Here is a 25,670-nt window from a genome sequence, read left to right as displayed (position 1 = left end):
ATTTAGAGGAACATTGTGGTCATTTAAGGGCTGTTCTAGAAGTTTTGAAGAAAGAACATTTGTTTGCAAATCTGGAAAAATGTGTTTTTTGCACAGATCATGTAATTTTCTTAGGTTTTGTTGTAAGCTCCAAGGGAATCCATATGGATGAAGAGAAGGTAAGGGCAATCAAGGATTGGCCACAACCCAAAAATGTAAGTGAGGTAAGAAGTTTCCATGGTTTAGCAAGTTTCTATAGGAGGTTTGTGAAAGATTTTAGCACCATTGCTGCACCTCTTAATGAGATTGTTAAGAAAAATGTTGTTTTTAAATGGGGTGAGAAACAAGAGCAAGCTTTTGTTGCACTTAAAGAAAAACTCACCAAAGCACCAATTTTAGCATTGCCAAATTTTTCCAAATCTTTTGAAATTGAATGTGATGCTTCTAATGTTGGAATTGGGGCTGTTTTGATGCAAGAAGGACATCCAATTGCTTATTTTAGTGAGAAGTTAAAGGGTGCTTCTCTTAATTACTCCACTTATGATAAGGAATTGTATGCTTTGTTTAGAGCATTGCAAACTTGGCAACATTACCTACTGCCCAAAGAATTTGTCATTCATAGTGACCATGAATCTTTGAAACATTTAAAAGGGCAAGGTAAGTTGAACAAGAGACATGCCAAATGGGTTGAATTTCTTGAACAATTTCCATATGTGATTAAACATAAAAAAGGTAAAGCTAATGTGGTTGCAGATGCACTTTCAAGAAGGTATGCCTTACTCTCCACTCTTGAAACTAAAGTTTTTGGACTTGAGCATATTAAGAGTTTATATGAGAGTGACACTGATTTTTCATCAAAGTTTTTTGCTTGTGAACATGCTGCCATTAATGGATATTTTAGGCACAATGGCTATTTGTTTAAAGAAAAAAGATTGTGTGTGCCAAAATGTTCCATAAGAACTTTGCTTTTAAAAGAGGCGCATGAGGGGGGATTAATGGGACACTTTGGGGTTGTTAAAACTTTAGAGTTGCTGCAAGAACATTTTTATTGGCCCCATATGAAAATTGATGTCCAAAAGTTGTGTGAAAGATGCATAGTGTGTAAAAAGGCCAAATCAAAAGTTTTGCCTCATGGTCTTTATACACCATTACCAGCTCCTGAATTTCCTTGGGTTGACATTTCCATGGATTTTGTTTTGGGTTTACCTAGAACAAAGAATGGGAAAGATTCTATTTTTGTTGTTGTTGACAGGTTTTCCAAGATGGCCCATTTCATTGCATGCAAAAAGGTGGATGATGCAAGCCATGTAGCTGATTTGTTTTTCAAGGAGATTGTGCGCATTCATGGAGTTCCAAGAAGCATAGTTTCAGATCGTGACACAAAATTTTTAAGTCACTTTTGGAGGACCTTGTGGGGTAAGATTGGAACAAAGTTACTTTTCTCAACAACTTGTCACCCTCAAACAGATGGTCAAACTGAGGTAGTAAATAGAACTCTCTCTACTCTTCTTAGAAGTGTTCTTACAAGAAATTTGAGAATGTGGGAAGAATGTTTACCCCACGTGGAATTTGCTTACAATCGTGTGGTGCATAGTACTACAAAAATGTCACCTTTTGAAGTTGTTTATGGTTTTAATCCACTAACTCCACTTGATTTGTTACCTATGCCTAACAATTCTCTTTTGAAACATAAGGATGGAAAAGACAAAGCTGAGTTTGTGAAGAAAATGCATGAGCAGGTGAAGTTGCAAATTGAAAAGAAAAATGAAGGGTATGCTAAACATGCAAACAAAGGAAGGAAGAAGGTGATTTTTGAACCCGGTGATTGGGTTTGGGTGCATATGAGGAAAGATAGGTTTCCTAACCAAAGGAAGTCAAAACTTCAGCCAAGGGGTGATGGACCATTTCAAGTGCTAGAAAGGATCAATGACAATGCTTACAAGCTTGAGTTACCCGGTGAGTATGATATAAGTGCTACTTTTAATGTTGCTGACTTAGCTCCTTTTGATGTAGGTGATGGTGATTTCAATTCGTGGACGAATTCTTTTCAAGAGGGAGGGGATGATGAGGGCATAATTGTCCATGACACAAGCGCTTCAATTCAAGGGCTAGGAGGACCAATGACAAGGGCAAGGGCCAAGAAAGCTAAGGAGGCGCTGAATCAATTGGTGGCAAAAGTCTTGGAGTTCAAACCTACACTAGGAAGCATGGAGGGTAAAATGGTCATGTGCATCAAACCATTGGAGGAGGGCTGGGGCGCATCTCTTGCTGCCCATTTTATTTAGTTGTTTTTGTTATGTTGTAATAAAAAGTGTAAGGGACCAATTTTGGCCCAAAAACACTAAGTATGGTTATTTTATGTGTTTAATCCATTTTAAAGCTTCCAAAGCTTTAAATGGAATGTTTTGTGTGTTTATTTTGTGCAAAGGAGTGCTGAAGACAAAAGAAAAACAAAGCATTGAAGAGCATTTAACTGATGGAGGAAAGAAGGCAGAATTGAAAAAGAAAGAGACAAGACTTCAATGAGACAATGAAGGCACTTCATTTCAGCATATGAAACCACCACCATCATCAAAATCACGTCCTAACATCTCCATCATCATGATCATCAAGACCAGCCACCATCATTCATTGATTTGTCTTGTAACCTTTCCTGTATTCATGTTAATTTACTTCAGCCATAGGAAATAATGATAGATTAATTTGGCTGAAGGAATCTTAAGAGTTATTTGCCTTTTTCTTTGTAATTCAGCAAGTGTCCCTCCTACCTATATATAGGACACGAAAATTGAATAAAAATCAAGTTGAATTTTGTTAAAAAAAGTGAGTAATTGCTCTTTAGGTTCTGGATTGGACCTTGTGTTGATCATATCAAGAATCCTTTCTTGTGGTGATTATCATTTCCATAGACTTATCATTTTCTAGGATTAGAAAGTGTGGCGTCCCTAAACTCTCCATTCCATTTCTTGTTTGAATCCACAAATCTGCCTAAACACCAATTGAAACCCAAAATTCACGTTTTCAATTCAAACACTTGTCAAAATTAACCCCAATTACATAATTTTCGTATTCCTTTTGCACATCTTTTCATTCACAATATTTTCAGTCTATTTCTTGTGTTTCTTTGTCTATATTTAATCTTTCAGCAAGCAACTTTTATCAATTTATAGCTAAAAGTCAAATATGAACAATGTTCACAAAATAGTGTTCATCATTGTATGATGATTATGGACCTAATTAACAAGTTACTTCCCGATAATAAAGTTTAACTTAAGTTCGTCTCCAAGGTAGGAACCTTTGGTGACCAACATTTTATCCTACCTTTTTGGCTTGGTTTCTTCCCAAATTCCTACTATAGTTCATTCTATTTATGTAATACTCATTGTATGATGATTATGGACCTAATTAACAAGTTACTTCCCCATAATAAAGTTTAAGTTAAGTTCGTCTCCAAAGGAGGAACCTTTGGTGACCAAAAGTTTATCCTTCCTTTTTCCCTTGGATTCTTGCCAAATTCCTACTATAGTTCATTCTATTTATGTAATACGAATTGTATGATGATTATGGACCTAATTAACAAGTTACTTCCCGATAATAAAGTTTAACTTAAGTTCGTCTCCAAAGTAGGAACCTTTGGTGACCAAAAGTTTATCCTTCCTTTTTCGCTTGGATTCTTGCCAAATTCCTACTATAGTTCATTCTATTTATGTAATACTAATTGTATGATGATTATTGACCTAATTAACAAGTTACTTCCCGATAATAAAGTTTAACTTAAGTTCGTCTCCAAAGTAGGAACCTTTGGTGACCAAAATTTTATCCTACCTTTTTGGCTTGGTTTCTTCCCAAATTCCTACTATAGTTCATTCTATTTATGTAATACTCATTGTATGATGATTATGGACCTAATTAACATGTTACTTCCCCATAATAAAGTTTAACGTAAGTTCGTCTCCAAAGGAGGATCCTTTGGTGACCAAAATTTTATCCTACCTTTTTGGCTTGGTTTCTTCCCAAATTCCTACTATAGTTCATTCTATTTATGTAATACTCATTGTATGATGATTATGGACCTAATTAACAAGTTACTTCCCCATAATAAAGTTTAAGTTAAGTTCGTCTCCAAAGGAGGAACCTTTGGTGACCAAAAGTTTATCCTTCCTTTTTCACTTGGATTCTTGCCAAATTCCTACTATAGTTCATTCTATTTATGTAATACGAATTGTATGATGATTATGGACCTAATTAACAAGTTACTTCCCGATAATAAAATTTAACTTAAGTTCGTCTCCAAAGTAGGAACCTTTGGTGACCAAAATTTTATCCTACCTTTTTGGCTTGGTTTCTTCCCAAATTCATACTATAGTTCATTCTATTTATGTAATACTAATTGTATGATGATTATGGACCGAATTAAAAGGTTACTTCCCCATAATAAAGTTTAACGTAAGTTCGTCTCCAAAGGAGGAACCTTTGGTGACCAAAATTTTATCCTACCTTTTTGGCTTGGTTTCTTACCAAATTCCTACTATAGTTCATTCTATTTATGTAATACTCATTGTATAATGATTATGGACCTAATTAACAAGTTACTTCCCCATAAAAAAGTTTAAGTTAAGTTTGTCTCCAAAGGAGGAACCTTTGGTGACCAAAATTTTATCCTTCCTTTTTCGCTTGGTTTCTTGCCAAATTCCTACTATAGTTCCTTCTATTTATGTAATACTCATTGTGTGATGATTATGGACCTAATTAACAAGTTACTTCCCCATAATAAAGTTTAAGTTAAGTTCGTCTCCAAAGGAGGAACCTTTGGTGACCAAAAGTTTATCCTTTATTTTTCGCTTGGATTCTTGCCAAATTCCTACTACAGTTCATTCTATTTAAGTAATACTAATTGTGTGATGTTTATGGACCTAATTAACAAGTTACTTCCCCATAATAAAGTTTAACGTAAGTTCGTCTCCAAAGGAGGAACCTTTGGTGACCAAAATTTTATCCTACCTTTTTGGCTTGGTTTCTTCCCAAATTCCTACTATAGTTCATTCTATTTATGTAATACTCATTGTATGATGATTATGGACCTAATTAACAAGTTACTTTCCGATAATAAAGTTTAACTTAAGTTCGTCTCCAAAGGAGGAACCTTTGGTGACCAAAAGTTTATCCTTCCTTTTTCGCTTGGATTCTTCCCAAATTCCTACTATAGTTCATTCTATTTAAGTAATACTAATTGTGTGATGTTTATGGACCTAATTAACAAGTTACTTTCCGATATTAAAGTTTAACTTAAGTTCGTCTCCAAAGGAGGAACCTTTGGTGACCAAAAGTTTATCCTTCCTTTTTCGCTTGGATTCTTCCCAAATTCCTACTATAGTTCATTCTATTTACGTAATACTCATTGTATGATGATTATTGACCTAATTAACAAGTTACTTTCCCAAAATAAAGTTTAAGTTAAGTTCGTCTCCAAAGGAGGAACCTTTGGTGACCAAAATTTTATCCATCCTTTTTCGCTTGGTTTCATGCCAAATTCCTACTATAGTTCATTCTATTTATGTAATACTAATTGTATGACGATTATTGACCTAATTAACAAGTTACTTCCCGATAATAAAGTTTAACTTAAGTTCGTCTCCAAAGTAGGAACCTTTGGTGACCAAAATTTTATCCTACCTTTTTGGCTTGGTTTCTTCCCAAATTCCTACTATAGTTCATTCTATTTATGTAATACTCATTATATGATGATTATGGACCTAATTAACAAGTTACTTCCCCATAATAAAGTTTAAGTTAAGTTCGTCTCCAAAGGAGGAACCTTTGGTGACCAAAAGTTTATCCTTCCTTTTTCGCTTGGATTCTTGCCAAATTCCTACTATAGTTCATTCTATTTATGTAATACTAATTGTATGATGATTATTGACCTAATTAACAAGTTACTTCCCGATAATAAAGTTTAACTTAAGTTCGTCTCCAAAGTAGGAACCTTTGGTGACCAAAATTTTATCCTACCTTTTTGGCTTGGTTTCTTCCCAAATTCCTACTATAGTTCATTCTATTTATGTAATACTCATTGTATGATGATTATGGACCTAATTAACAAGTTACTTCCCCATAATAAAGTTTAAGTTAAGTTCGTCTCCAAAGGAGGAACCTTTGGTGACCAAAAGTTTATCCTTCCTTTTTCCCTTGGATTCTTGCCAAATTCCTACTATAGTTCATTCTATTTATGTAATACGAATTGTATGATGATTATGGACCTAATTAACAAGTTACTTCCCGATAATAAAGTTTAACTTAAGTTCGTCTCCAAAGTAGGAACCTTTGGTGACCAAAAGTTTATCCTTCCTTTTTCGCTTGGATTCTTGCCAAATTCCTACTATAGTTCATTCTATTTATGTAATACTAATTGTATGATGATTATTGACCTAATTAACAAGTTACTTCCCGATAATAAAGTTTAACTTAAGTTCGTCTCCAAAGTAGGAACCTTTGGTGACCAAAATTTTATCCTACCTTTTTGGCTTGGTTTCTTCCCAAATTCCTACTATAGTTCATTCTATTTATGTAATACTCATTGTATGATGATTATGGACCTAATTAACATGTTACTTCCCCATAATAAAGTTTAACGTAAGTTCGTCTCCAAAGGAGGATCCTTTGGTGACCAAAATTTTATCCTACCTTTTTGGCTTGGTTTCTTCCCAAATTCCTACTATAGTTCATTCTATTTATGTAATACTCATTGTATGATGATTATGGACCTAATTAACAAGTTACTTCCCCATAATAAAGTTTAAGTTAAGTTCGTCTCCAAAGGAGGAACCTTTGGTGACCAAAAGTTTATCCTTCCTTTTTCACTTGGATTCTTGCCAAATTCCTACTATAGTTCATTCTATTTATGTAATACGAATTGTATGATGATTATGGACCTAATTAACAAGTTACTTCCCGATAATAAAATTTAACTTAAGTTCGTCTCCAAAGTAGGAACCTTTGGTGACCAAAATTTTATCCTACCTTTTTGGCTTGGTTTCTTCCCAAATTCATACTATAGTTCATTCTATTTATGTAATACTAATTGTATGATGATTATGGACCGAATTAAAAGGTTACTTCCCCATAATAAAGTTTAACGTAAGTTCGTCTCCAAAGGAGGAACCTTTGGTGACCAAAATTTTATCCTACCTTTTTGGCTTGGTTTCTTACCAAATTCCTACTATAGTTCATTCTATTTATGTAATACTCATTGTATAATGATTATGGACCTAATTAACAAGTTACTTCCCCATAAAAAAGTTTAAGTTAAGTTTGTCTCCAAAGGAGGAACCTTTGGTGACCAAAATTTTATCCTTCCTTTTTCGCTTGGTTTCTTGCCAAATTCCTACTATAGTTCCTTCTATTTATGTAATACTCATTGTGTGATGATTATGGACCTAATTAACAAGTTACTTCCCCATAATAAAGTTTAAGTTAAGTTCGTCTCCAAAGGAGGAACCTTTGGTGACCAAAAGTTTATCCTTTATTTTTCGCTTGGATTCTTGCCAAATTCCTACTACAGTTCATTCTATTTAAGTAATACTAATTGTGTGATGTTTATGGACCTAATTAACAAGTTACTTCCCCATAATAAAGTTTAACGTAAGTTCGTCTCCAAAGGAGGAACCTTTGGTGACCAAAATTTTATCCTACCTTTTTGGCTTGGTTTCTTCCCAAATTCCTACTATAGTTCATTCTATTTATGTAATACTCATTGTATGATGATTATGGACCTAATTAACAAGTTACTTTCCGATAATAAAGTTTAACTTAAGTTCGTCTCCAAAGGAGGAACCTTTGGTGACCAAAAGTTTATCCTTCCTTTTTCGCTTGGATTCTTCCCAAATTCCTACTATAGTTCATTCTATTTAAGTAATACTAATTGTGTGATGTTTATGGACCTAATTAACAAGTTACTTTCCGATATTAAAGTTTAACTTAAGTTCGTCTCCAAAGGAGGAACCTTTGGTGACCAAAAGTTTATCCTTCCTTTTTCGCTTGGATTCTTCCCAAATTCCTACTATAGTTCATTCTATTTACGTAATACTCATTGTATGATGATTATTGACCTAATTAACAAGTTACTTTCCCAAAATAAAGTTTAAGTTAAGTTCGTCTCCAAAGGAGGAACCTTTGGTGACCAAAATTTTATCCATCCTTTTTCGCTTGGTTTCTTGCCAAATTCCTACTATAGTTCATTCTATTTATGTAATACTAATTGTATGACGATTATTGACCTAATTAACAAGTTACTTCCCGATAATAAAGTTTAACTTAAGTTCGTCTCCAAAGTAGGAACCTTTGGTGACCAAAATTTTATCCTACCTTTTTGGCTTGGTTTCTTCCCAAATTCCTACTATAGTTCATTCTATTTATGTAATACTCATTATATGATGATTATGGACCTAATTAACAAGTTACTTCCCCATAATAAAGTTTAAGTTAAGTTCGTCTCCAAAGGAGGAACCTTTGGTGACCAAAAGTTTATCCTTCCTTTTTCGCTTGGATTCTTGCCAAATTCCTACTATAGTTCATTCTATTTATGTAATACTAATTGTATGATGATTATTGACCTAATTAACAAGTTACTTCCCGATAATAAAGTTTAACTTAAGTTCGTCTCCAAAGTAGGAACCTTTGGTGACCAAAATTTTATCCTACCTTTTTGGCTTGGTTTCTTCCCAAATTCCTACTATAGTTCATTCTATTTATGTAATACTCATTGTATGATGATTATGGACCTAATTAACAAGTTACTTCCCCATAATAAAGTTTAAGTTAAGTTCGTCTCCAAAGGAGGAACCTTTGGTGACCAAAAGTTTATCCTTCCTTTTTCCCTTGGATTCTTGCCAAATTCCTACTATAGTTCATTCTATTTATGTAATACGAATTGTATGATGATTATGGACCTAATTAACAAGTTACTTCCCGATAATAAAGTTTAACTTAAGTTCGTCTCCAAAGTAGGAACCTTTGGTGACCAAAAGTTTATCCTTCCTTTTTCGCTTGGATTCTTGCCAAATTCCTACTATAGTTCATTCTATTTATGTAATACTAATTGTATGATGATTATTGACCTAATTAACAAGTTACTTCCCGATAATAAAGTTTAACTTAAGTTCGTCTCCAAAGTAGGAACCTTTGGTGACCAAAATTTTATCCTACCTTTTTGGCTTGGTTTCTTCCCAAATTCCTACTATAGTTCATTCTATTTATGTAATACTCATTGTATGATGATTATGGACCTAATTAACAAGTTACTTCCCCATAATAAAGTTTAACGTAAGTTCGTCTCCAAAGGAGGAACCTTTGGTGACCAAAATTTTATCCTACCTTTTTGGCTTGGTTTCTTCCCAAATTCCTACTATAGTTCATTCTATTTATGTAATACTCATTGTACGATGATTATGGACCTAATTAACAAGTTACTTCCCCATAATAAAGTTTAAGTTAAGTTCGTCTCCAAAGGAGGAACCTTTGGTGACCAAAAGTTTATCCTTCCTTTTTCACTTGGATTCTTGCCAAATTCCTACTATAGTTCATTCTATTTATGTAATACGAATTGTATGATGATTATGGACCTAATTAACAAGTTACTTCGCGATAATAAAGTTTAACTTAAGTTCGTCTCCAAAGTAGGAACCTTTGGTGACCAAAATTTTATCCTACCTTTTTGGCTTGGTTTCTTCCCAAATTCATACTATAGTTCATTCTATTTATGTAATACTCATTGTATGATGATTATGGACCTAATTAACAAGTTACTTCCCCATAATAAAGTTTAAGTTAAGTTCGTCTCCAAAGGAGGAACCTTTGGTGACCAAAAGTTTATCCTTCCTTTTTCACTTGGATTCTTGCCAAATTCCTACTATAGTTCATTCTATTTATGTAATACGAATTGTATGATGATTATGGACCTAATTAACAAGTTACTTCCCGATAATAAAATTTAACTTAAGTTCGTCTCCAAAGTAGGAACCTTTTGTGACCAAAATTTTATCCTACCTTTTTGGCTTGGTTTCTTCCCAAATTCATACTATAGTTCATTCTATTTATGTAATACTAATTGTATGATGATTATGGACCGAATTAAAAGGTTACTTCCCCATAATAAAGTTTAACGTAAGTTCGTCTCCAAAGGAGGAACCTTTGGTGACCAAAATTTTATCCTACCTTTTTGGCTTGGTTTCTTACCAAATTCCTACTATAGTTCATTCTATTTATGTAATACTCATTGTATGATGATTATGGACCTAATTAACAAGTTACTTCCCCATAAAAAAGTTTAAGTTAAGTTTGTCTCCAAAGGAGGAACCTTTGGTGACCAAAATTTTATCCTTCCTTTTTCGCTTGGTTTCTTGCCAAATTCCTACTATAGTTCCTTCTATTTATGTAATACTCATTGTGTGATGATTATGGACCTAATTAACAAGTTACTTCCCCATAATAAAGTTTAAGTTAAGTTCGTCTCCAAAGGAGGAACCTTTGGTGACCAAAAGTTTATCCTTTATTTTTCGCTTGGATTCTTGCCAAATTCCTACTACAGTTCATTCTATTTAAGTAATACTAATTGTGTGATGTTTATGGACCTAATTAACAAGTTACTTCCCCATAATAAAGTTTAACGTAAGTTCGTCTCCAAAGGAGGAACCTTTGGTGACCAAAATTTTATCCTACCTTTTTGGCTTGGTTTCTTCCCAAATTTCTACTATAGTTCATTCTATTTATGTAATACTCATTGTATGATGATTATGGACCTAATTAACAAGTTACTTTCCGATAATAAAGTTTAACTTAAGTTCGTCTCCAAAGGAGGAACCTTTGGTGACCAAAAGTTTATCCTTCCTTTTTCGCTTGGATTCTTCCCAAATTCCTACTATAGTTCATTCTATTTAAGTAATACTAATTGTGTGATGTTTATGGACCTAATTAACAAGTTACTTTCCGATATTAAAGTTTAACTTAAGTTCGTCTCCAAAGGAGGAACCTTTGGTGACCAAAAGTTTATCCTTCCTTTTTCGCTTGGATTCTTCCCAAATTCCTACTATAGTTCATTCTATTTACGTAATACTCATTGTATGATGATTATTGACCTAATTAACAAGTTACTTTCCCGAAATAAAGTTTAAGTTAAGTTCGTCTCCAAAGGAGGAACCTTTGGTGACCAAAATTTTATCCATCCTTTTTCGCTTGGTTTCTTGCCAAATTCCTACTATAGTTCATTCTATTTATGTAATACTAATTGTATGACGATTATTGACCTAATTAACAAGTTACTTCCCGATAATAAAGTTTAACTTAAGTTCGTCTCCAAAGTAGGAACCTTTGGTGACCAAAATTTTATCCTACCTTTTTGGCTTGGTTTCTTCCCAAATTCCTACTATAGTTCATTCTATTTATGTAATACTCATTATATGATGATTATGGACCTAATTAACAAGTTACTTCCCCATAATAAAGTTTAAGTTAAGTTCGTCTCCAAAGGAGGAACCTTTGGTGACCAAAAGTTTATCCTTCCTTTTTCGCTTGGATTCTTGCCAAATTCCTACTATAGTTCATTCTATTTATGTAATACTAATTGTATGATGATTATTGACCTAATTAACAAGTTACTTCCCGATAATAAAGTTTAACTTAAGTTCGTCTCCAAAGTAGGAACCTTTGGTGACCAAAATTTTATCCTACCTTTTTGGCTTGGTTTCTTCCCAAATTCCTACTATAGTTCATTCTATTTATGTAATACTCATTGTATGATGATTATGGACCTAATTAACAAGTTACTTCCCCATAATAAAGTTTAAGTTAAGTTCGTCTCCAAAGGAGGAACCTTTGGTGACCAAAAGTTTATCCTTCCTTTTTCCCTTGGATTCTTGCCAAATTCCTACTATAGTTCATTCTATTTATGTAATACGAATTGTATGATGATTATGGACCTAATTAACAAGTTACTTCCCGATAATAAAGTTTAACTTAAGTTCGTCTCCAAAGTAGGAACCTTTGGTGACCAAAGGTTTATCCTTCCTTTTTCGCTTGGATTCTTGCCAAATTCCTACTATAGTTCATTCTATTTATGTAATACTAATTGTATGATGATTATTGACCTAATTAACAAGTTACTTCCCGATAATAAAGTTTAACTTAAGTTCGTCTCCAAAGTAGGAACCTTTGGTGACCAAAATTTTATCCTACCTTTTTGGCTTGGTTTCTTCCCAAATTCCTACTATAGTTCATTCTATTTATGTAATACTCATTGTATGATGATTATGGACCTAATTAACAAGTTACTTCCCCATAATAAAGTTTAACGTAAGTTCGTCTCCAAAGGAGGAACCTTTGGTGACCAAAATTTTATCCTACCTTTTTGGCTTGGTTTCTTCCCAAATTCCTACTATAGTTCATTCTATTTATGTAATACTCATTGTACGATGATTATGGACCTAATTAACAAGTTACTTCCCCATAATAAAGTTTAAGTTAAGTTCGTCTCCAAAGGAGGAACCTTTGGTGACCAAAAGTTTATCCTTCCTTTTTCACTTGGATTCTTGCCAAGTTCCTACTATAGTTCATTCTATTTATGTAATACTCATTGTATGATGATTATGGACCTAATTAACAAGTTACTTTCCGATAATAAAGTTTAACTTAAGTTCGTCTCCAAAGGAGGAACCTTTGGTGACCAAAAGTTTATCCTTCCTTTTTCGCTTGGATTCTTCCCAAATTCCTACTATAGTTCATTCTATTTAAGTAATACTAATTGTGTGATGTTTATGGACCTAATTAACAAGTTACTTTCCGATAATAAAGTTTAACTTAAGTTCGTCTCCAAAGGAGGAACCTTTGGTGACCAAAAGTTTATCCTTCCTTTTTCGCTTGGATTCTTCCCAAATTCCTACTATAGTTCATTCTATTTACGTAATACTCATTGTATGATGATTATTGACCTAATTAACAAGTTACTTTCCCAAAATAAAGTTTAAGTTAAGTTCGTCTCCAAAGGAGGAACCTTTGGTGACCAAAATTTTATCCATCCTTTTTCGCTTGGTTTCTTGCCAAATTCCTACTATAGTTCATTCTATTTATGTAATACTAATTGTATGACGATTATTGACCTAATTAACAAGTTACTTTCCGATAATAAAGTTTAACTTAAGTTCGTCTCCAAAGGAGGAACCTTTGGTGACCAAAAGTTTATCCTTCCTTTTTCGCTTGGATTCTTCCCAAATTCCTACTATAGTTCATTCTATTTACGTAATACTCATTGTATGATGATTATTGACCTAATTAACAAGTTACTTTCCCAAAATAAAGTTTAAGTTAAGTTCGTCTCCAAAGGAGGAACCTTTGGTGACCAAAATTTTATCCATCCTTTTTCGCTTGGTTTCGTGCCAAATTCCTACTATAGTTCATTTTATTTATGTAATACTATTTTATGACGATTATTGACCTAATTAACAAGTTACTTCCCGATAATAAAGTTTAACTTAAGTTCGTCTCCAAAGTAGGAACCTTTGGTGACCAAAATTTTATCCTACCTTTTTGGCTTGGTTTCTTCCCAAATTCCTACTATAGTTCATTCTATTTATGTAATACTCATTGTATGATGATTATGGACCTAATTAACAAGTTACTTCCCCATAATAAAGTTTAAGTTAAGTTCGTCTCCAAAGGAGGAACCTTTGGTGACCAAAAGTTTATCCTTCCTTTTTCGCTTGGATTCTTGCCAAATTCCTACTATAGTTCATTCTATTTATGTAATACTAATTGTATGATGATTATTGACCTAATTAACAAGTTACTTCCCGATAATAAAGTTTAACTTAAGTTCGTCTCCAAAGTAGGAACCTTTGGTGACCAAAATTTTATCCTACCTTTTTGGCTTGGTTTCTTCCCAAATTCCTACTATAGTTCATTCTATTTATGTAATACTCATTGTATGATGATTATGGACCTAATTAACAAGTTACTTCCCCATAATAAAGTTTAACGTAAGTTCGTCTCCAAAGGAAGAACCTTTGGTGACCAAAATTTTATCCTACCTTTTTGGCTTGGTTTCTTCCCAAATTCCTACTATAGTTCATTCTATTTATGTAATACTCATTGTATGATGATTATGGACCTAATTAACAAGTTACTTCCCCATAATAAAGTTTAAGTTAAGTTCGTCTCCAAAGGAGGAACCTTTGGTGACCAAAAGTTTATCCTTCCTTTTTCCCTTGGATTCTTGCCAAATTCCTACTATAGTTCATTCTATTTATGTAATACGAATTGTATGATGATTATGGACCTAATTAACAAGTTACCTCCCCATAATAAAGTTTAAGTTAAGTTCGTCTCCAAAGGAGGAACCTTTGGTGACCAAAAGTTTATCCTTCCTTTTTCCCTTGGATTCTTGCCAAATTCCTACTATAGTTCATTCTATTTATGTAATACGAATTGTATGATGATTATGGACCTAATTAACAAGTTACTTCCCGATAATAAAGTTTAACTTAAGTTCGTCTCCAAAGTAGGAACCTTTGGTGACCAAAATTTTATCCTACCTTTTTGGCTTGGTTTCTTCCCAAATTCCTACTATAGTTCATTCTATTTATGTAATACTCATTGTATGATGATTATGGACCTAATTAACAAGTTACTTCCCCATAATAAAGTTTAAGTTAAGTTCGTCTCCAAAGGAGGAACCTTTGGTGACCAAAAGTTTATCCTTCCTTTTTCCCTTGGATTCTTGCCAAATTCCTACTATAGTTCATTCTATTTATGTAATACGAATTGTATGATGATTATGGACCTAATTAACAAGTTACTTCCCCATAATAAAGTTTAAGTTAAGTTCGTCTCCAAAGGAGGAACCTTTGGTGACCAAAATTTTATCCATCCTTTTTCGCTTGGTTTCTTCCCAAATTCCTACTATAGTTCATTCTATTTACGTAATACTCATTGTATGATGATTATTGACCTAATTAACAAGTTACTTTCCCAAAATAAAGTTTAAGTTAAGTTCGTCTCCAAAGGAGGAACCTTTGGTGACCAAAATTTTATCCATCCTTTTTCGCTTGGTTTCTTGCCAAATTCCTACTATAGTTCATTCTATTTATGTAATACTAATTGTATGACGATTATTGACCTAATTAACAAGTTACTTTCCGATAATAAAGTTTAACTTAAGTTCGTCTCCAAAGGAGGAACCTTTGGTGACCAAAAGTTTATCCTTCCTTTTTCGCTTGGATTCTTCCCAAATTCCTACTATAGTTCATTCTATTTACGTAATACTCATTGTATGATGATTATTGACCTAATTAACAAGTTACTTTCCCAAAATAAAGTTTAAGTTAAGTTCGTCTCCAAAGGAGGAACCTTTGGTGACCAAAATTTTATCCATCCTTTTTCGCTTGGTTTCTTGCCAAATTCCTACTATAGTTCATTTTATTTATGTAATACTATTTTATGACGATTATTGACCTAATTAACAAGTTACTTCCCGATAATAAAGTTTAACTTAAGTTCGTCTCCAAAGTAGGAACCTTTGGTGACCAAAATTTTATCCTACCTTTTTGGCTTGGTTTCTTCCCAAATTCCTACTATAGTTCATTCTATTTATGTAATACTCATTGTATGATGATTATGGACCTAATTAACAAGTTACTTCCCCATAATAAAGTTTAAGTTAAGTTCGTCTCCAAAGGAGGAACCTTTGGTGACCAAAAGTTTATCCTTCCTTTTTCGCTTGGATTCTTGCCAAATTCCTACTATAGTTCATTCTATTTATGTAATACTAATTGTATGATGATTATTGACCTAATTAACAAGTTACTTCCCGATAATAAAGTTTAACTTAAGTTCGTCTCCAAAGTAGGAACCTTTGGTGACCAAAATTTTATCCTACCTTTTTGGCTTGGTTTCTTCCCAAATTCCTACTATAGTTCATTCTATTTATGTAATACTCATTGTATGATGATTATGGACCTAATTAACAAGTTACTTCCCCATAATAAAGTTTAACGTAAGTTCGTCTCCAAAGGAGGAACCTTTGGTGACCAAAATTTTATCCTACCTTTTTGGCTTGGTTTCTTCCCAAATTCCTACTATAGTTCATTCTATTTATGTAATACTCATTGTATGATGATTATGGACCTAATTAACAAGTTACTTCCCCATAATAAAGTTTAAGTTAAGTTCGTCTCCAAAGGAGGAACCTTTGGTGACCAAAAGTTTATCCTTCCTTTTTCCCTTGGATTCTTGCCAAATTCCTACTATAGTTCATTCTATTTATGTAATACGAATTGTATGATGATTATGGACCTAATTAACAAGTTACTTCCCCATAATAAAGTTTAAGTTAAGTTCGTCTCCAAAGGAGGAACCTTTGGTGACCAAAAGTTTATCCTTCCTTTTTCCCTTGGATTCTTGCCAAATTCCTACTATAGTTCATTCTATTTATGTAATACGAATTGTATGATGATTATGGACCTAATTAACAAGTTACTTCCCGATAATAAAGTTTAACTTAAGTTCGTCTCCAAAGTAGGAACCTTTGGTGACCAAAAAGTTTATCCTTGCTTTTTCGCTTGGATTCTTGCCAAATTCCTACTATAGTTCATTCTATTTATGTAATACTAATTGTATGATGATTATTGACCTAATTAACAAGTTACTTCCCGATAATAAAGTTTAACTTAAGTTCGTCTCCAAAGTAGGAACCTTTGGTGACCAAAATTTTATCCTACCTTTTTGGCTTGGTTTCTTCCCAAATTCCTACTATAGTTCATTCTATTTATGTAATACTCATTGTATGATGATTATGGACCTAATTAACAAGTTACTTCCCCATAATAAAGTTTAACGTAAGTTCGTCTCCAAAGGAGGAACCTTTGGTGACCAAAATTTTATCCTACCTTTTTGGCTTGGTTTCTTCCCAAATTCCTACTATAGTTCATTCTATTTATGTAATACTCATTGTATGATGATTATGGACCTAATTAACAAGTTACTTCCCCATAATAAAGTTTAAGTTAAGTTCGTCTCCAAAGGAGGAACCTTTGGTGACCAAAAGTTTATCCTTCCTTTTTCACTTGGATTCTTGCCAAATTCCTACTATAGTTCATTCTATTTATGTAATACGAATTGTATGATGATTATGGACCTAATTAACAAGTTACTTCCCGATAATAAAGTTTAACTTAAGTTCGTCTCCAAATTAGGAACCTTTGGTGACCAAAATTTTATCCTACCTTTTTGGCTTGGTTTCTTCCCAAATTCCTACTATAGTTCATTCTATTTACGTAATACTCATTGTATGATGATTATGGACCTAATTAACAAGTTACTTTCCCAAAATAAAGTTTAAGTTAAGTTCGTCTCCAAAGGAGGAACCTTTGGTGACCAAAATTTTATCCATCCTTTTTCGCTTGGTTTCTTGCCAAATTCCTACTATAGTTCATTCTATTTATGTAATACTAATTGTATGACGATTATTGACCTAATTAACAAGTTACTTTCCGATAATAAAGTTTAACTTAAGTTCGTCTCCAAAGGAGGAACCTTTGGTGACCAAAAGTTTATCCTTCCTTTTTCGCTTGGATTCTTCCCAAATTCCTACTATAGTTCATTCTATTTACGTAATACTCATTGTATGATGATTATTGACCTAATTAACAAGTTACTTTCCCAAAATAAAGTTTAAGTTAAGTTCGTCTCCAAAGGAGGAACCTTTGGTGACCAAAATTTTATCCATCCTTTTTCGCTTGGTTTCTTGCCAAATTCCTACTATAGTTCATTTTATTTATGTAATACTATTTTATGACGATTATTGACCTAATTAACAAGTTACTTCCCGATAATAAAGTTTAACTTAAGTTCGTCTCCAAAGTAGGAACCTTTGGTGACCAAAATTTTATCCTACCTTTTTGGCTTGGTTTCTTCCCAAATTCCTACTATAGTTCATTCTATTTATGTAATACTCATTGTATGATGATTATGGACCTAATTAACAAGTTACTTCCCCATAATAAAGTTTAAGTTAAGTTCGTCTCCAAAGGAGGAACCTTTGGTGACCAAAAGTTTATCCTTCCTTTTTCGCTTGGATTCTTGCCAAATTCCTACTATAGTTCATTCTATTTATGTAATACTAATTGTATGATGATTATTGACCTAATTAACAAGTTACTTCCCGATAATAAAGTTTAACTTAAGTTCGTCTCCAAAGTAGGAACCTTTGGTGACCAAAATTTTATCCTACCTTTTTGGCTTGGTTTCTTCCCAAATTCCTACTATAGTTCATTCTATTTATGTAATACTCATTGTATGATGATTATGGACCTAATTAACAAGTTACTTCCCCATAATAAAGTTTAACGTAAGTTCGTCTCCAAAGGAGGAACCTTTGGTGACCAAAATTTTATCCTACCTTTTTGGCTTGGTTTCTTCCCAAATTCCTACTATAGTTCATTCTATTTATGTAATACTCATTGTATGATGATTATGGACCTAATTAACAAGTTACTTCCCCATAATAAAGTTTAAGTTAAGTTCGTCTCCAAAGGAGGAACCTTTGGTGACCAAAAGTTTATCCTTCCTTTTTCCCTTGGATTCTTGCCAAATTCCTACTATAGTTCATTCTATTTATGTAATACGAATTGTATGATGATTATGGACCTAATTAACAAGTTACTTCCCCATAATAAAGTTTAAGTTAAGTTCGTCTCCAAAGGAGGAACCTTTGGTGACCAAAAGTTTATCCTTCCTTTTTCTCTTGGATTCTTGCCAAATTCCTACTATAGTTCATTCTATTTATGTAATACGAATTGTATGATGATTATGGACCTAATTAACAAGTTACTTCCCGATAATAAAGTTTAACTTAAGTTCGTCTCCAAAGGAGGAACCTTTGGTGACCAAAAGTTTATCCTTCCTTTTTCGCTTGGATTCTTCCCAAATTCCTACTATAGTTCATTCTATTTAAGTAATACTAATTGTGTGATGTTTATGGACCTAATTAACAAGTTACTTTCCGATAATAAAGTTTAACTTAAGTTCGTCTCCAAAGGAGGAACCTTTGGTGACCAAAAGTTTATCCTTCCTTTTTCGCTTGGATTCTTCCCAAATTCCTACTATAGTTCATTCTATTTACGTAATACTCATTGTATGATGATTATTGACCTAATTAACAAGTTACTTTCCCAAAATAAAGTTTAAGTTAAGTTCGTCTCCAAAGGAGGAACCTTTGGTGACCAAAATTTTATCCATCCTTTTTCGCTTGGTTTCTTGCCAAATTCCTACTATAGTTCATTCTATTTATGTAATACTAATTGTATGACGATTATTGACCTAATTAACAAGTTACTTTCCGATAATAAAGTTTAACTTAAGTTCGTCTCCAAAGGAGGAACCTTTGGTGACCAAAAGTTTATCCTTCCTTTTTCGCTTGGATTCTTCCCAAATTCCTACTATAGTTCATTCTATTTACGTAATACTCATTGTATGATGATTATTGACCTAATTAACAAGTTACTTTCCCAAAATAAAGTTTAAGTTAAGTTCGTCTCCAAAGGAGGAACCTTTGGTGACCAAAATTTTATCCATCCTTTTTCGCTTGGTTTCGTGCCAAATTCCTACTATAGTTCATTTTATTTATGTAATACTATTTTATGACGATTATTGACCTAATTAACAAGTTACTTCCCGATAATAAAGTTTAACTTAAGTTCGTCTCCAAAGTAGGAACCTTTGGTGACCAAAATTTTATCCTACCTTTTTGGCTTGGTTTCTTCCCAAATTCCTACTATAGTTCATTCTATTTATGTAATACTCATTGTATGATGATTATGGACCTAATTAACAAGTTACTTCCCCATAATAAAGTTTAAGTTAAGTTCGTCTCCAAAGGAGGAACCTTTGGTGACCAAAAGTTTATCCTTCCTTTTTCGCTTGGATTCTTGCCAAATTCCTACTATAGTTCATTCTATTTATGTAATACTAATTGTATGATGATTATTGACCTAATTAACAAGTTACTTCCCGATAATAAAGTTTAACTTAAGTTCGTCTCCAAAGTAGGAACCTTTGGTGACCAAAATTTTATCCTACCTTTTTGGCTTGGTTTCTTCCCAAATTCCTACTATAGTTCATTCTATTTATGTAATACTCATTGTATGATGATTATGGACCTAATTAACAAGTTACTTCCCCATAATAAAGTTTAACGTAAGTTCGTCTCCAAAGGAAGAACCTTTGGTGACCAAAATTTTATCCTACCTTTTTGGCTTGGTTTCTTCCCAAATTCCTACTATAGTTCATTCTATTTATGTAATACTCATTGTATGATGATTATGGACCTAATTAACAAGTTACTTCCCCATAATAAAGTTTAAGTTAAGTTCGTCTCCAAAGGAGGAACCTTTGGTGACCAAAAGTTTATCCTTCCTTTTTCCCTTGGATTCTTGCCAAATTCCTACTATAGTTCATTCTATTTATGTAATACGAATTGTATGATGATTATGGACCTAATTAACAAGTTACCTCCCCATAATAAAGTTTAAGTTAAGTTCGTCTCCAAAGGAGGAACCTTTGGTGACCAAAAGTTTATCCTTCCTTTTTCCCTTGGATTCTTGCCAAATTCCTACTATAGTTCATTCTATTTATGTAATACGAATTGTATGATGATTATGGACCTAATTAACAAGTTACTTCCCGATAATAAAGTTTAACTTAAGTTCGTCTCCAAAGTAGGAACCTTTGGTGACCAAAATTTTATCCTACCTTTTTGGCTTGGTTTCTTCCCAAATTCCTACTATAGTTCATTCTATTTATGTAATACTCATTGTATGATGATTATGGACCTAATTAACAAGTTACTTCCCCATAATAAAGTTTAAGTTAAGTTCGTCTCCAAAGGAGGAACCTTTGGTGACCAAAAGTTTATCCTTCCTTTTTCCCTTGGATTCTTGCCAAATTCCTACTATAGTTCATTCTATTTATGTAATACGAATTGTATGATGATTATGGACCTAATTAACAAGTTACTTCCCCATAATAAAGTTTAAGTTAAGTTCGTCTCCAAAGGAGGAACCTTTGGTGACCAAAATTTTATCCATCCTTTTTCGCTTGGTTTCTTCCCAAATTCCTACTATAGTTCATTCTATTTACGTAATACTCATTGTATGATGATTATTGACCTAATTAACAAGTTACTTTCCCAAAATAAAGTTTAAGTTAAGTTCGTCTCCAAAGGAGGAACCTTTGGTGACCAAAATTTTATCCATCCTTTTTCGCTTGGTTTCTTGCCAAATTCCTACTATAGTTCATTCTATTTATGTAATACTAATTGTATGACGATTATTGACCTAATTAACAAGTTACTTTCCGATAATAAAGTTTAACTTAAGTTCGTCTCCAAAGGAGGAACCTTTGGTGACCAAAAGTTTATCCTTCCTTTTTCGCTTGGATTCTTCCCAAATTCCTACTATAGTTCATTCTATTTACGTAATACTCATTGTATGATGATTATTGACCTAATTAACAAGTTACTTTCCCAAAATAAAGTTTAAGTTAAGTTCGTCTCCAAAGGAGGAACCTTTGGTGACCAAAATTTTATCCATCCTTTTTCGCTTGGTTTCTTGCCAAATTCCTACTATAGTTCATTTTATTTATGTAATACTATTTTATGACGATTATTGACCTAATTAACAAGTTACTTCCCGATAATAAAGTTTAACTTAAGTTCGTCTCCAAAGTAGGAACCTTTGGTGACCAAAATTTTATCCTACCTTTTTGGCTTGGTTTCTTCCCAAATTCCTACTATAGTTCATTCTATTTATGTAATACTCATTGTATGATGATTATGGACCTAATTAACAAGTTACTTCCCCATAATAAAGTTTAAGTTAAGTTCGTCTCCAAAGGAGGAACCTTTGGTGACCAAAAGTTTATCCTTCCTTTTTCGCTTGGATTCTTGCCAAATTCCTACTATAGTTCATTCTATTTATGTAATACTAATTGTATGATGATTATTGACCTAATTAACAAGTTACTTCCCGATAATAAAGTTTAACTTAAGTTCGTCTCCAAAGTAGGAACCTTTGGTGACCAAAATTTTATCCTACCTTTTTGGCTTGGTTTCTTCCCAAATTCCTACTATAGTTCATTCTATTTATGTAATACTCATTGTATGATGATTATGGACCTAATTAACAAGTTACTTCCCCATAATAAAGTTTAACGTAAGTTCGTCTCCAAAGGAGGAACCTTTGGTGACCAAAATTTTATCCTACCTTTTTGGCTTGGTTTCTTCCCAAATTCCTACTATAGTTCATTCTATTTATGTAATACTCATTGTATGATGATTATGGACCTAATTAACAAGTTACTTCCCCATAATAAAGTTTAAGTTAAGTTCGTCTCCAAAGGAGGAACCTTTGGTGACCAAAAGTTTATCCTTCCTTTTTCCCTTGGATTCTTGCCAAATTCCTACTATAGTTCATTCTATTTATGTAATACGAATTGTATGATGATTATGGACCTAATTAACAAGTTACTTCCCCATAATAAAGTTTAAGTTAAGTTCGTCTCCAAAGGAGGAACCTTTGGTGACCAAAAGTTTATCCTTCCTTTTTCCCTTGGATTCTTGCCAAATTCCTACTATAGTTCATTCTATTTATGTAATACGAATTGTATGATGATTATGGACCTAATTAACAAGTTACTTCCCGATAATAAAGTTTAACTTAAGTTCGTCTCCAAAGTAGGAACCTTTGGTGACCAAAAAGTTTATCCTTGCTTTTTCGCTTGGATTCTTGCCAAATTCCTACTATAGTTCATTCTATTTATGTAATACTAATTGTATGATGATTATTGACCTAATTAACAAGTTACTTCCCGATAATAAAGTTTAACTTAAGTTCGTCTCCAAAGTAGGAACCTTTGGTGACCAAAATTTTATCCTACCTTTTTGGCTTGGTTTCTTCCCAAATTCCTACTATAGTTCATTCTATTTATGTAATACTCATTGTATGATGATTATGGACCTAATTAACAAGTTACTTCCCCATAATAAAGTTTAACGTAAGTTCGTCTCCAAAGGAGGAACCTTTGGTGACCAAAATTTTATCCTACCTTTTTGGCTTGGTTTCTTCCCAAATTCCTACTATAGTTCATTCTATTTATGTAATACTCATTGTATGATGATTATGGACCTAATTAACAAGTTACTTCCCCATAATAAAGTTTAAGTTAAGTTCGTCTCCAAAGGAGGAACCTTTGGTGACCAAAAGTTTATCCTTCCTTTTTCACTTGGATTCTTGCCAAATTCCTACTATAGTTCATTCTATTTATGTAATACGAATTGTATGATGATTATGGACCTAATTAACAAGTTACTTCCCGATAATAAAGTTTAACTTAAGTTCGTCTCCAAATTAGGAACCTTTGGTGACCAAAATTTTATCCTACCTTTTTGGCTTGGTTTCTTCCCAAATTCCTACTATAGTTCATTCTATTTACGTAATACTCATTGTATGATGATTATGGACCTAATTAACAAGTTACTTTCCCAAAATAAAGTTTAAGTTAAGTTCGTCTCCAAAGGAGGAACCTTTGGTGACCAAAATTTTATCCATCCTTTTTCGCTTGGTTTCTTGCCAAATTCCTACTATAGTTCATTCTATTTATGTAATACTAATTGTATGACGATTATTGACCTAATTAACAAGTTACTTTCCGATAATAAAGTTTAACTTAAGTTCGTCTCCAAAGGAGGAACCTTTGGTGACCAAAAGTTTATCCTTCCTTTTTCGCTTGGATTCTTCCCAAATTCCTACTATAGTTCATTCTATTTACGTAATACTCATTGTATGATGATTATTGACCTAATTAACAAGTTACTTTCCCAAAATAAAGTTTAAGTTAAGTTCGTCTCCAAAGGAGGAACCTTTGGTGACCAAAATTTTATCCATCCTTTTTCGCTTGGTTTCTTGCCAAATTCCTACTATAGTTCATTTTATTTATGTAATACTATTTTATGACGATTATTGACCTAATTAACAAGTTACTTCCCGATAATAAAGTTTAACTTAAGTTCGTCTCCAAAGTAGGAACCTTTGGTGACCAAAATTTTATCCTACCTTTTTGGCTTGGTTTCTTCCCAAATTCCTACTATAGTTCATTCTATTTATGTAATACTCATTGTATGATGATTATGGACCTAATTAACAAGTTACTTCCCCATAATAAAGTTTAAGTTAAGTTCGTCTCCAAAGGAGGAACCTTTGGTGACCAAAAGTTTATCCTTCCTTTTTCGCTTGGATTCTTGCCAAATTCCTACTATAGTTCATTCTATTTATGTAATACTAATTGTATGATGATTATTGACCTAATTAACAAGTTACTTCCCGATAATAAAGTTTAACTTAAGTTCGTCTCCAAAGTAGGAACCTTTGGTGACCAAAATTTTATCCTACCTTTTTGGCTTGGTTTCTTCCCAAATTCCTACTATAGTTCATTCTATTTATGTAATACTCATTGTATGATGATTATGGACCTAATTAACAAGTTACTTCCCCATAATAAAGTTTAACGTAAGTTCGTCTCCAAAGGAGGAACCTTTGGTGACCAAAATTTTATCCTACCTTTTTGGCTTGGTTTCTTCCCAAATTCCTACTATAGTTCATTCTATTTATGTAATACTCATTGTATGATGATTATGGACCTAATTAACAAGTTACTTCCCCATAATAAAGTTTAAGTTAAGTTCGTCTCCAAAGGAGGAACCTTTGGTGACCAAAAGTTTATCCTTCCTTTTTCCCTTGGATTCTTGCCAAATTCCTACTATAGTTCATTCTATTTATGTAATACGAATTGTATGATGATTATGGACCTAATTAACAAGTTACTTCCCCATAATAAAGTTTAAGTTAAGTTCGTCTCCAAAGGAGGAACCTTTGGTGACCAAAAGTTTATCCTTCCTTTTTCTCTTGGATTCTTGCCAAATTCCTACTATAGTTCATTCTATTTATGTAATACGAATTGTATGATGATTATGGACCTAATTAACAAGTTACTTCCCGATAATAAAGTTTAACTTAAGTTCGTCTCCAAAGTAGGAACCTTTGGTGACCAAAAAGTTTATCCTTGCTTTTTCGCTTGGATTCTTGCCAAATTCCTACTATAGTTCATTCTATTTATGTAATACTAATTGTATGATGATTATTGACCTAATTAACAAGTTACTTCCCGATAATAAAGTTTAACTTAAGTTCGTCTCCAAAGTAGGAACCTTTGGTGACCAAAATTTTATCCTACCTTTTTGGCTTGGTTTCTTCCCAAATTCCTACTATAGTTCATTCTATTTATGTAATACTCATTGTATGATGATTATGGACCTAATTAACAAGTTACTTCCCCATAATAAAGTTTAACGTAAGTTCGTCTCCAAAGGAGGAACCTTTGGTGACCAAAATTTTATCCTACCTTTTTGGCTTGGTTTCTTCCCAAATTCCTACTATAGTTCATTCTATTTATGTAATACTCATTGTATGATGATTATGGACCTAATTAACAAGTTACTTCCCCATAATAAAGTTTAAGTTAAGTTCGTCTCCAAAGGAGGAACCTTTGGTGACCAAAAGTTTATCCTTCCTTTTTCACTTGGATTCTTGCCAAATTCC

Source organism: Medicago sativa, chromosome 4 (assembly GCF_051527215.1).
Source record: "Medicago sativa cultivar Bolivia chromosome 4, Bolivia_mono, whole genome shotgun sequence".
In the NCBI taxonomy this organism is placed as follows: domain Eukaryota; kingdom Viridiplantae; phylum Streptophyta; class Magnoliopsida; order Fabales; family Fabaceae; genus Medicago; species Medicago sativa.
The sequence above is the reverse complement of the archived record's forward strand: the minus strand, read 5'-3'. Positions refer to the sequence as shown.